At 51.4% G+C, this 9318-nt stretch overlaps 1 pseudogene; it reads right to left on the bottom strand.

Moving 5' to 3' along the window:
• Positions 1-7111, bottom strand: part of LOC121561421 — a 22062-nt pseudogene extending 14951 nt beyond the window's left edge.
• Positions 7112-9318: the final 2207 nt, after the last annotated feature.

Below are 9318 nucleotides of genomic sequence, written 5' to 3' on the forward strand. Positions count from 1 at the left end.
CTCTACCAACTGAGCTACAGGGGACTATATGGATGATGTGACCTTGACCGGAAATGACCTGTAGGCCAAAAGGGCTACGTTCATATATATATATATATAATATACATTCATATTATTCAACACCTTTTTATTCTTGCCATCATCATTCTCGTTCACATCATTAGGGTATAGTCCAATGATGGAGCATCCATTCACTCCATCCGTGTCCTACCGATTCAGGAAGTCAACTCAAAATGACTATCTGCTCATTAGACGATAAAAGGAATTTATTTCCAATCAAACCCAACAGACTGCCTTTTTGATTTATTTATTTACACCCTTTGTCAAATGGTGCCATTTTACATTGCCTTCACCTGGAATAGAGCCCGACAAACATGGGTTACTATTCAGCGCGCAAAGACACCAAAAAAGGCGCGCTAAACCCCTACGCTGGAACGGGCAGGGGAAATGATACAATGTAGCCGCTCTCCGAGCCGGCGCGCGCCGCCCATTAAACAATGATACAATGTAGCCGCTCTCCGAGGCGGCGCGCGCCGCCCATTAAACGACTAGTTACCGGAGTGTAACTCCAGTTCTATGAGTGGAGCGGAGCCCCATAGGGGAGCTCTGCTCCTAGTGGTTTACCCTCTGCCCTAGGGCAGAACAGCCTGAAAATAAAATATGCACACACCTACAGCCAATAGGAGTACAGGTGTCCCTATATAAGGAACCCCGTTCCATCAATCTGTCTCCCGAGATATTATCTTCAGCGACTAGAGAGGATCGGTAGGGCCGAAAAGTCCTATGGGGCTCCGCTCCACTCATAGAACTGGAGTTACACTCCGGTAACTAGTCGTTCTATATCGTGGAGCTCCGCCCCATAGGGGAGCTCTGCTCCTAGTGGTTTACGGCGGAGCGAAACGCTCCAAAATGTACCCCCTGCCGAGCCTAACACATCCCATTCAAAAATGAGAATAGGTCAAGCCCAGCAATGGCTGTAACCAATTTCCGCAGTACCGCGACTAAGGAACCCATCAGGGCGTCACAATATACCGCGTCATCGGTTATAGACCCGCCCCATCTAACTCAATGACAATGTCAATGGCTATTGGGCAGATCATCAGAATAGACGCCGTGCTAATCTGTACCAACAGATAGCCGTGCCTCAACACTATCGTCCACTAATGTAATGACATCAGTCACTCTACATTAAGTGTCCAACCAACCGCCTTACTCACTCTATGGAACCCATAGATTAGTAGGCAGGAACAAAATATAAAAGTCCTACTATCTGAATCAGATAGATGACCTCACATTCTGTCAGTTCAATACATGTCTCTATGTACTGAGAATCAAGAGACATGCCACAGATAGCTTTTCATCCGAAGCGGACCTGATAGAGACCTGTCTATCGTCCTGCTTCTCTTTTCTCTAGCTCAAGATTCTCTTTCAGCTATGCTGAGTGCAATCGAGCTCGAAAGGTAAAAAGCCTATTCTTGACATAACACGTTTTCCTAACCAAGGCGGACCTGATTGGAACCTGTCCAAGGTCCTGCTCTGTCCTCTCCTTTTTAGCTCAAAATCGTCTTTCAGCTCTGCTGAATGCCGACCGAGCTAAAGAGTTGGAAAAAACGTGCCATAATATGTTTCTTCTAATAAAAGCGGATTTATGAACATGATCACAATCCTGCTTTCTTTCTCTGTTTCTTCCTCAAGATCTCCCTTCAGCCACGCTGAGTACAGATCGAGCCAAAGAGTTAGAAGACATATTCAACAGATAGAAACGAATAAAAGGAGACGGTGTCACCAAAACGCCTCTCTACCAATATCCACTACCTCTGTACCTCTGAAGAGGGCAGTAGAAGCTGCTACTCCACAAATGGAGTGCGCTTTAACACCCTGAGGCGGCTGTTGCCACCGCCGCCTCGTACGCCGTCTCAATGCCTTCACAAGGCCAATGAGACAACCGCTGTTTTGAAAGTGGTCTACCCAATGCAGCCGCACCGTGACACACAAACAGCTGAGGCGATGACCTAAATCGCTACTGTGCGCTCAAAGTAACACGCCAAAGCACGTACTGAGCACAACGGTAGTCAAGGCAAGCAACAGCGCCGTCTTGATAGACCGCCCTTTTTGAGGGGTATTTGATTCAACGTCTCGAACGGCGACTTACATAGCGCTTCGAGAACTAAGGCCAAAACCCATCGGGGCAGCATAGCTCTAGGCATTAGCCCGAGCCGTTGCGTTCCCAATAAAAACGTTTCGCGAATGTGATTGAACGTTACACCCCTCATGACCAGCTGAAATTGCCGCTGCAACACTCGAACGGTGTATGGCGATTTCTGCTTATCAAACATAGACTTCCGACCACTGGTAGTGCGCGAATGCGTCTCTTCCCAATGGCGGATCGTCCTGTTGTCTCAGGTAGACCTTACATGAGATCTGCCTCTACGTTCAAGTAGCCCGGAATGTGCGCTGCTCTCAATGAGCGAAGGTGCTTGTGCACTCACAGCCACAATTCCTCTGCCGCCCGATGGAGGGCAGGAGACCTGACCCCTCCTTGGCGATTTATGTGAGCTACTGTGGTCCGGTTGTCTGATCAAACCAACACATCGCGACCCCGAAGGGTAGACGCGCAGCGGTTAAAAACCCATTGAACCGTTTCCAACTCCATGAGGTTTATGTGCCGACCTGATTGAGGCCATGCACCACCTATCGCTTGAGACTGACATGTCCCTCCCCATCCAGTTAGACAGGCATCTGTATACACTGGAATGTAGGATGACACCTTGCCCATCGGGACTCCGTGCGTGAGAACGCACGAGTTCCTCCAATAGTCCAGGTCTGCTCTTAGCGAGAGAGGAACCACCACCAACCGATGACCTTGACGCACTGGGTCTAGTCTTAGTTGGGCGAACCCCCGCTATGTTCTGCGCCTGTGCAGAAAACCCAGCGGAACCACAGGGTGGGCTGCCGACATGAAACTCAAAAGTGACATGATCGATAACGCCATTACTGTGTAATTCGGACGACACTTCCCTCAGGGCTAGTACCAATGCTGCCCTTCGAGGGTCCGAAATTTATGCCCTCATCATTACAGTGTCTAACTGTAGTCCCAAGTAGACAATCTGATGACTGGGCCAGGGTGCGCTCCTTTTCCAATTCACAGCAAACCCCAGACGCGTGAGATGAATCACTGTCTGTGTCGTGTAAGTAGACGTCAGCTCTGCTGACGGGCGAGAACCCGCAGTTCGTCTAGGTAGGCTAATATCCTTAACCCTTGACAACGCAGCGGTTCCAATGCCGCCTCCACACATTTGGAAAACGTTCGAGGTGCCAGGGCGTACCCAAATGGCATCCTCTTGAACTCATACGCCCCTCCTCTATGGCCCACGCCGCTGCTATTCCCCAGCACTGGGTTGGTGAAATAGCCCGAGGTGGGCCCCCCCTTTGAAAAAGGGAGAGGATACATCAGCTCGTTCTGGGTGAATCGGGGGCTTTGATACGATGGTTACGACCGTAACTGCAGTAATCTTGCCCTCCGTGAACGCAGCACGGGTCTGAACTGCACTGTCTGAGGTACTGGCCTGAGACAGAACGCTCTTCCCAGAAAGCGATTGCGTCATCATGTCATTGTCTGACTGAGACTGCCGCTTGGCATGAGACTTATCCTTTACAGAACTCAACAGCATCTGAAAGGTGTAATCTCTGACCGATACCGCACTGTGGTGCCACAATGCCTCTTTACTGTTCCTAAGCGGCTGTTCAATGACACACTCAATGTGTGGTGAGCTGCGCTCAGAGCCATGGCCATTGACACATTCAGAATAAACCGGAGGCGTCAATACTTAGATTATACTTATAACCCTGGTATTCCCGCTCTCCGTGAACGTCGCACGGGTCTGAAACTGCGCCGACTGAGGCATTAGCCTGCAGCAAGGCGTCATTCCCGGCTAGCGGCTGCGTCTTCATGTCACATTGGGACCGAGACATCTGCCTGCTGAATGTGAGGTATCTGGTTATTATCAGCGCGTTCTGAGAGAATCGGGGGCTTTGATACGATGGTTACGACCGTAACTGCAGTAATCTTGCCCTCCGTGAACGCAGCACGGGTCTGAACTGCACTGTCTGAGGTACTGGCCTGAGACAGAGCGCTCTTCCCAGAAAGCGATTGCGTCGTCATGTCATTGTCTGACTGAGGCCGCCGCTTGCCATGAGACTTATCTTTTACAGAACTCGGCTGAAAGATGTGATCTCTGACTGACACCACACGGTGGTGCCACAATGCCTCTCCACTGGTCTTATGCGGCTGTTCACTGACACACTCAATGTGTGGTGAGCTGCGCTCAGAGCCATGGGCATTGATACGTTCAGAATATACCGGAGGCGTCCATACCTTGGCTACCTTAGTAGTCCTGGTATTCCCGCTCTCCGTGAACGTTGCACGGGTCTGATCTGTACTGACTGAGGCATTAGCCTGCAGTAAGACGTCACTCCCGGCTAGCGGCTGCGCCTTCATGTCACATTGGGACAGAGGCACTTGCCTACTACGTGAAATCTTTACTACAGAGCTCCTAGGAGTCTGTAGTAAGAGATCTTCACTAGGTGAGCTAAGGCTGCGCCTTGCTACCTTTACCCCTTTCCTCTCCTGAGCACGCTCAGCTACAACTCTAAGTGGGTTGGGCTGCGCTCAAGATGGTGAGGGAGAAAACATAGAACGTGGAGTGTTCCGAACCTTATGGAATAATTGTCCTTCTTTTGACAATGTCAATGAGAACAATCTCTTTATTCACACAATGTAACAACACAGCCCTCTACACCCTGAACAGTGGAGTAGGGGGGAAAAACAGGGGGGAAAAACAGTCTTGGTATCTTTCCTCCCTTCACCTCCTGTGTGCGTTCAGCTCTGCACCTCTGGTGGGCTGAACTACGCTCAGTGTGGTGAGTATTAGCGCGTTCAGAAAGAAGTGGGGGCGCCGATACACTAGGAAACTTCGTCACCGTGGTAATCGGGCCCTCCGTGAACGCAGCATGGGTCTGGATCGCACTAACCGAGACCTTAGTCTGTGATAGTGCGCCACCCCCAACGTGGTTATTATCAGCGCGTTCTGAGAGAAACGGGGGCGCCGATACGTGGTTACGCCCGTAACCGTAGTAATCAGGCCCTCCGTGAACGCAGCACGGGTCTGAACTGCACTGACTGAGGCGTTAGCCTGAGACAGAGCGCCGTCCCGGATAGCGGTCGCGTCATCATGCCATTATCTGGCTGAGACTGCAGCCTGCTATGTGAGACACTCACTACGGCACTCCTAGGAGTCTGTAAAGTGAGGTCTTTATAAGGTACACTTAATACCTTTTATATACCTGCCTTATGTGTGCATTCAGCAACGCACCATGGTGGGCTGAGCTGCACTCATAGTGGTAAGAGAGAGAGCGAGAGTGAGGAAGGTCGAACGCTCTCGGATGTATTATGGAAAAGGGGCTCTTTTTGACAGTGTCAAGTAGAGCCAACTCTTTATTACACACATCAACAAAAACATTCTCCTCCATACACTCAACGGTAGAGTGGGGGGGGGACAGTGGGCTCGGTCACAGCGGGCGCTGTGCCGTCTTCCGTTCTCTCCCCCTCGCCTGTCATAAACGGCGTCTCTTCTGGCCGCCCTTCGGGTGATGCCAGGATGACGCTTTAATCCCTCTCTCGCCGGTACCTCTGGCGCTGCAGGGGGGGGGCGATGCCCGCTCCCTTGCTGCTGGAGAACGCCGTCTGACGCCAAGTTGTAGCGAGAGTAACGGCCGCCCTCCATCATATCCACTTCCGGGTTGGAGGGAATAGGGGCAGCTTAATCTCCCACTGTTTAGCAGCCCACTCAATGAGATCTGAAAATTCAGAGCACAGAGAGGCTGTGGCGTCATCATCCAGGGATGTAATGACCTCACAATTTCCTGAAGGAAAAGGGGTGTTAAACATCTGGGTCAGTGTAATGAATTGTTCCAATAGAATATTCATTTCTTCCCCAATAGCCCTGTCATCTCCTGAGTCAGCGCCTTCAGATGATGCCTCAGCGCTGAGACTAACATTGATAGCACATCCTCAAGAGGAATATCCTCCCTAAAAATGCCCAACGCTGCTTCCACTCCTTCAAAAAAGGAGGGCGCAGCTGGCGCATAGTGGGGGATTAATGAGGCCGTCCCTGGCATGCTGTGTCCCTCAACCCACGAAACATAATTCGGGGGTGACAGCCGCCAAGGGGAACAGCGACATTGAGCTCTGAAAAGAGCTTTTTGTTAAATACTTACCCTATGGGTAAGCTTGGTGTGCTCATTGTAGGAAGACGTTGATGGCTGGATATCAACGACGAAAATCTTCCTGAGTCTTCGTAAGGCTTCTTCTCTAGTCCAGTCGCTGAAGATAATGGGAGACAGATTGATGGAACGGGGTTCCTTATATAGGGACACCTGTACTCCTATTGGCTGTAGGTGTGTGCATATTTTATTTTCAGGCTGTTCTGCCCTAGGGCAGAGGGTAAACCACTAGGAGCAGAGCTCCCCTATGGGGCGGAGCTCCACGATATAGAACAATGATACAATGTAACGCAGCCTACCTACGCATTCATTCGGTGGCGATGGAATTGCTTTTTTTACTGACAGAGTGGGTGGCTCTTAAAAGAGCCTTTGGGTTAGTAGAGCAGTCCAAATGCGCTGTTTACTTGGAGCTGGTGTACTTGGTTACGGCCTTGGTGCCCTCGGACACGGCGTGTTTGGCAAGTTCACCGGGGAGCAGCAGGCGCACCGCGGTCTGGATCTCCCTGGAGGTGATGGTAGAACGCTTGTTGTAGTGGGCCAGGCGAGAGGACTCTCCGCGATACGCTCGAAGATGTCGTTCACGAAGGAGTTCATGATTCCCATGGCCTTGGAGGAGATGCCGGTGTCGGGGTGGACCTGCTTCAGGACTTTGTACACGTAGATGGCGTAACTCTCCTTCCTGGACTTTCTGCGCTTCTTGCCGCCCTTCCCTGCGGTCTTGGTGACGGCTTTCTTGGAGCCCTTCTTGGGCGCTGACTTTGCTGGCTCGGGCATGATGATGTCTCGTTGCTTCTCAGAAACGAATGAGGGGGTGAAGGGCGCTTACCCGTCTTATGAAGAGGAAGCTAAGCAAAGTCAGCGGCCGTAGACACTCCCCTGCTTGCTTGCTCCCTCCCTCCCTCCCTCCTCTCTATAGCCTATGCTCTGTGACCGATGGGGAATTGTGTGTTTCAAAAGGGGGGCTTTAATAGGTGTCCAAATGGCACGATTGTTGTGCCAAATAATGCTGGTGATAGAATTGCCCACTTTGGCACCGTCAGACATAGGGCTCCCATTTTGGACTGTGTGTGTGTGTGCGCTGTCCCCCTCTTTTCGAGCCACGTCTACCGACTCGTGGTGGCTTTATGTTGTCCAAATTCCACTATTGCTTGACCCAAAATAATAACGTTCTATATCGTGGAGCTCCGCCCCATAGGGGAGCTATGCTCCTAGTGGTTTACCCTCTGCCCTAGGGCAGAACAGCCTGAAGCAAAATTATGCACACACCTACAGCCAATAGGAGTACAGGTGTCCCTATATAAGGAACCCCGTTCCATCAATCTGCCTCCCATTATCTTCAGCGACTGGACTAGAGAAGAAGCCTTACGAAGACTCAGGAAGATTTTCGTCGTTGATATCCAGCCATCAACGTCTTCCTAAATGAGCACACCAAGCTTATCCAAGATAAGCATTTTACAAAAGCTCTTTTCAGAGCTCAATGTCGCTAGTTCCCCTTGGCGGCTGTCGACCCCCCCGACATTGTTTCGTGGGTTGAGGGGCACAGCACGCCAGGGACAGCTTCATCAATCCCCCACTATGCGCCAGCTGCGCCTCCCTTTTTGAAGGAGTGGAAGCAGCATTGGGCATTTTTAGGGAGGATATTCCTCTTGAGGATGTGCTATCAGTGTTAGTCTCAGCTGAGGCATCATCTGAGGGCACTGACTCAGGAGATGACAGGGCTATTGGGGGAAAAAAATGAATATTCTATTGGAACAATTCATTACACTGACCCAGATGTTTAACACCCCCTTTTCCTTCGGGAAATTGTGAGGTCATTACATCCCTGGATGATGACGCCACAGCCTCTCTGTGCCTGAATTCTCAGGTCTCATTGAGTGGGCTACTAAACAGCGGGAGATTAAGCTGCCCCCCATTCCCTCCAACCCGGAAGTGGATATGAGGAAGGGCGGCCGCTACTCTCGCTACAACTTGGCGTCAGACGGCGGCCTCCAGCAGCAAGGGAGCGGGCCTCGCCCCCCCCTTCAGCGCCAGAGGTGCCGGCGAGAGAGGTCATTAAAGCGTCATCCTGACATCACCCGAAGGGCGGCCAGAGGAGACGCCGTTTATGACAGGCGAGGGGGAGAGAACGGAAGACGGCACAGCGCCCGCTGTGACCGAGCCCACTGTCCCCCCACTCTACCGTTGAGTGTATGGAGGAGAATGTTTTTTGTTGATGTGTGTAATAAAGAGTTGGCTCTACTTGACACTGTCAAGAAAGAGCCCCTTTTCCATAATACATCCGAGAGCGTTCGACCTTCCTCACTCTCGCTCTCTCTCTTACCACTATGAGTGCAGCTCAGCCCACCATGGTGCGTTGCTGAATGCACACATAAGGCAGGTATATAAAAGGTATTAAGTGTACCTTATAGGACCTCACTTTACAGACTCCTAGGAGTGCCGTAGTGAGTGTCTTACATAGCAGGCTGCAGTCTCAGCCAGATAATGGCATGATGACGCGACCGCTATCCGGGACGGCGCTCTGTCTCAGGCTAACGCCTCAGTCAGTGCAGTTCAGACACGTGCTGCGTTCATGGAGGGCCTGATTACTACGGTTACGGGCGTAACCACGTATCGGCGCCCCGTTTCTCTCAGAACGCGCTGATAATAACCACATTGGGGTGGCGCACTATCACAGACTAAGGTCTCTGTTAGTACGACCCAGACCCATGCTGCGTTCAAGAAGGGCCCGATTACCACGGTCACGAAGGTGCCCAGTGTATCGGCGCCCCCACCTTTTCCTGAACGCGCCCAGGCTCACCACACTGAGTGTAGTTCAGCCCACCAGAGGTGCAGAGCTGAACGCACACAGGAGGTGAAAGGAGGAATAATACCTAGACGCCGTCTTGGTTTATCTCAAAGAGACCTCACATTACAGACTCCAAGGAGTACTGTAGTGAGTGCCTCTCATAGCAGGCTGCAGTCTCAGTCAGGAGACATGATGACGCAGCCGCTAGTTGAGGATGGCGCACTATCGCAGACTAAGGTCTCGGTTAGTGC

This window comes from Coregonus clupeaformis, unplaced genomic scaffold, assembly GCF_020615455.1.
Source record: "Coregonus clupeaformis isolate EN_2021a unplaced genomic scaffold, ASM2061545v1 scaf1679, whole genome shotgun sequence".
Lineage (NCBI taxonomy): Eukaryota > Metazoa > Chordata > Actinopteri > Salmoniformes > Salmonidae > Coregonus > Coregonus clupeaformis.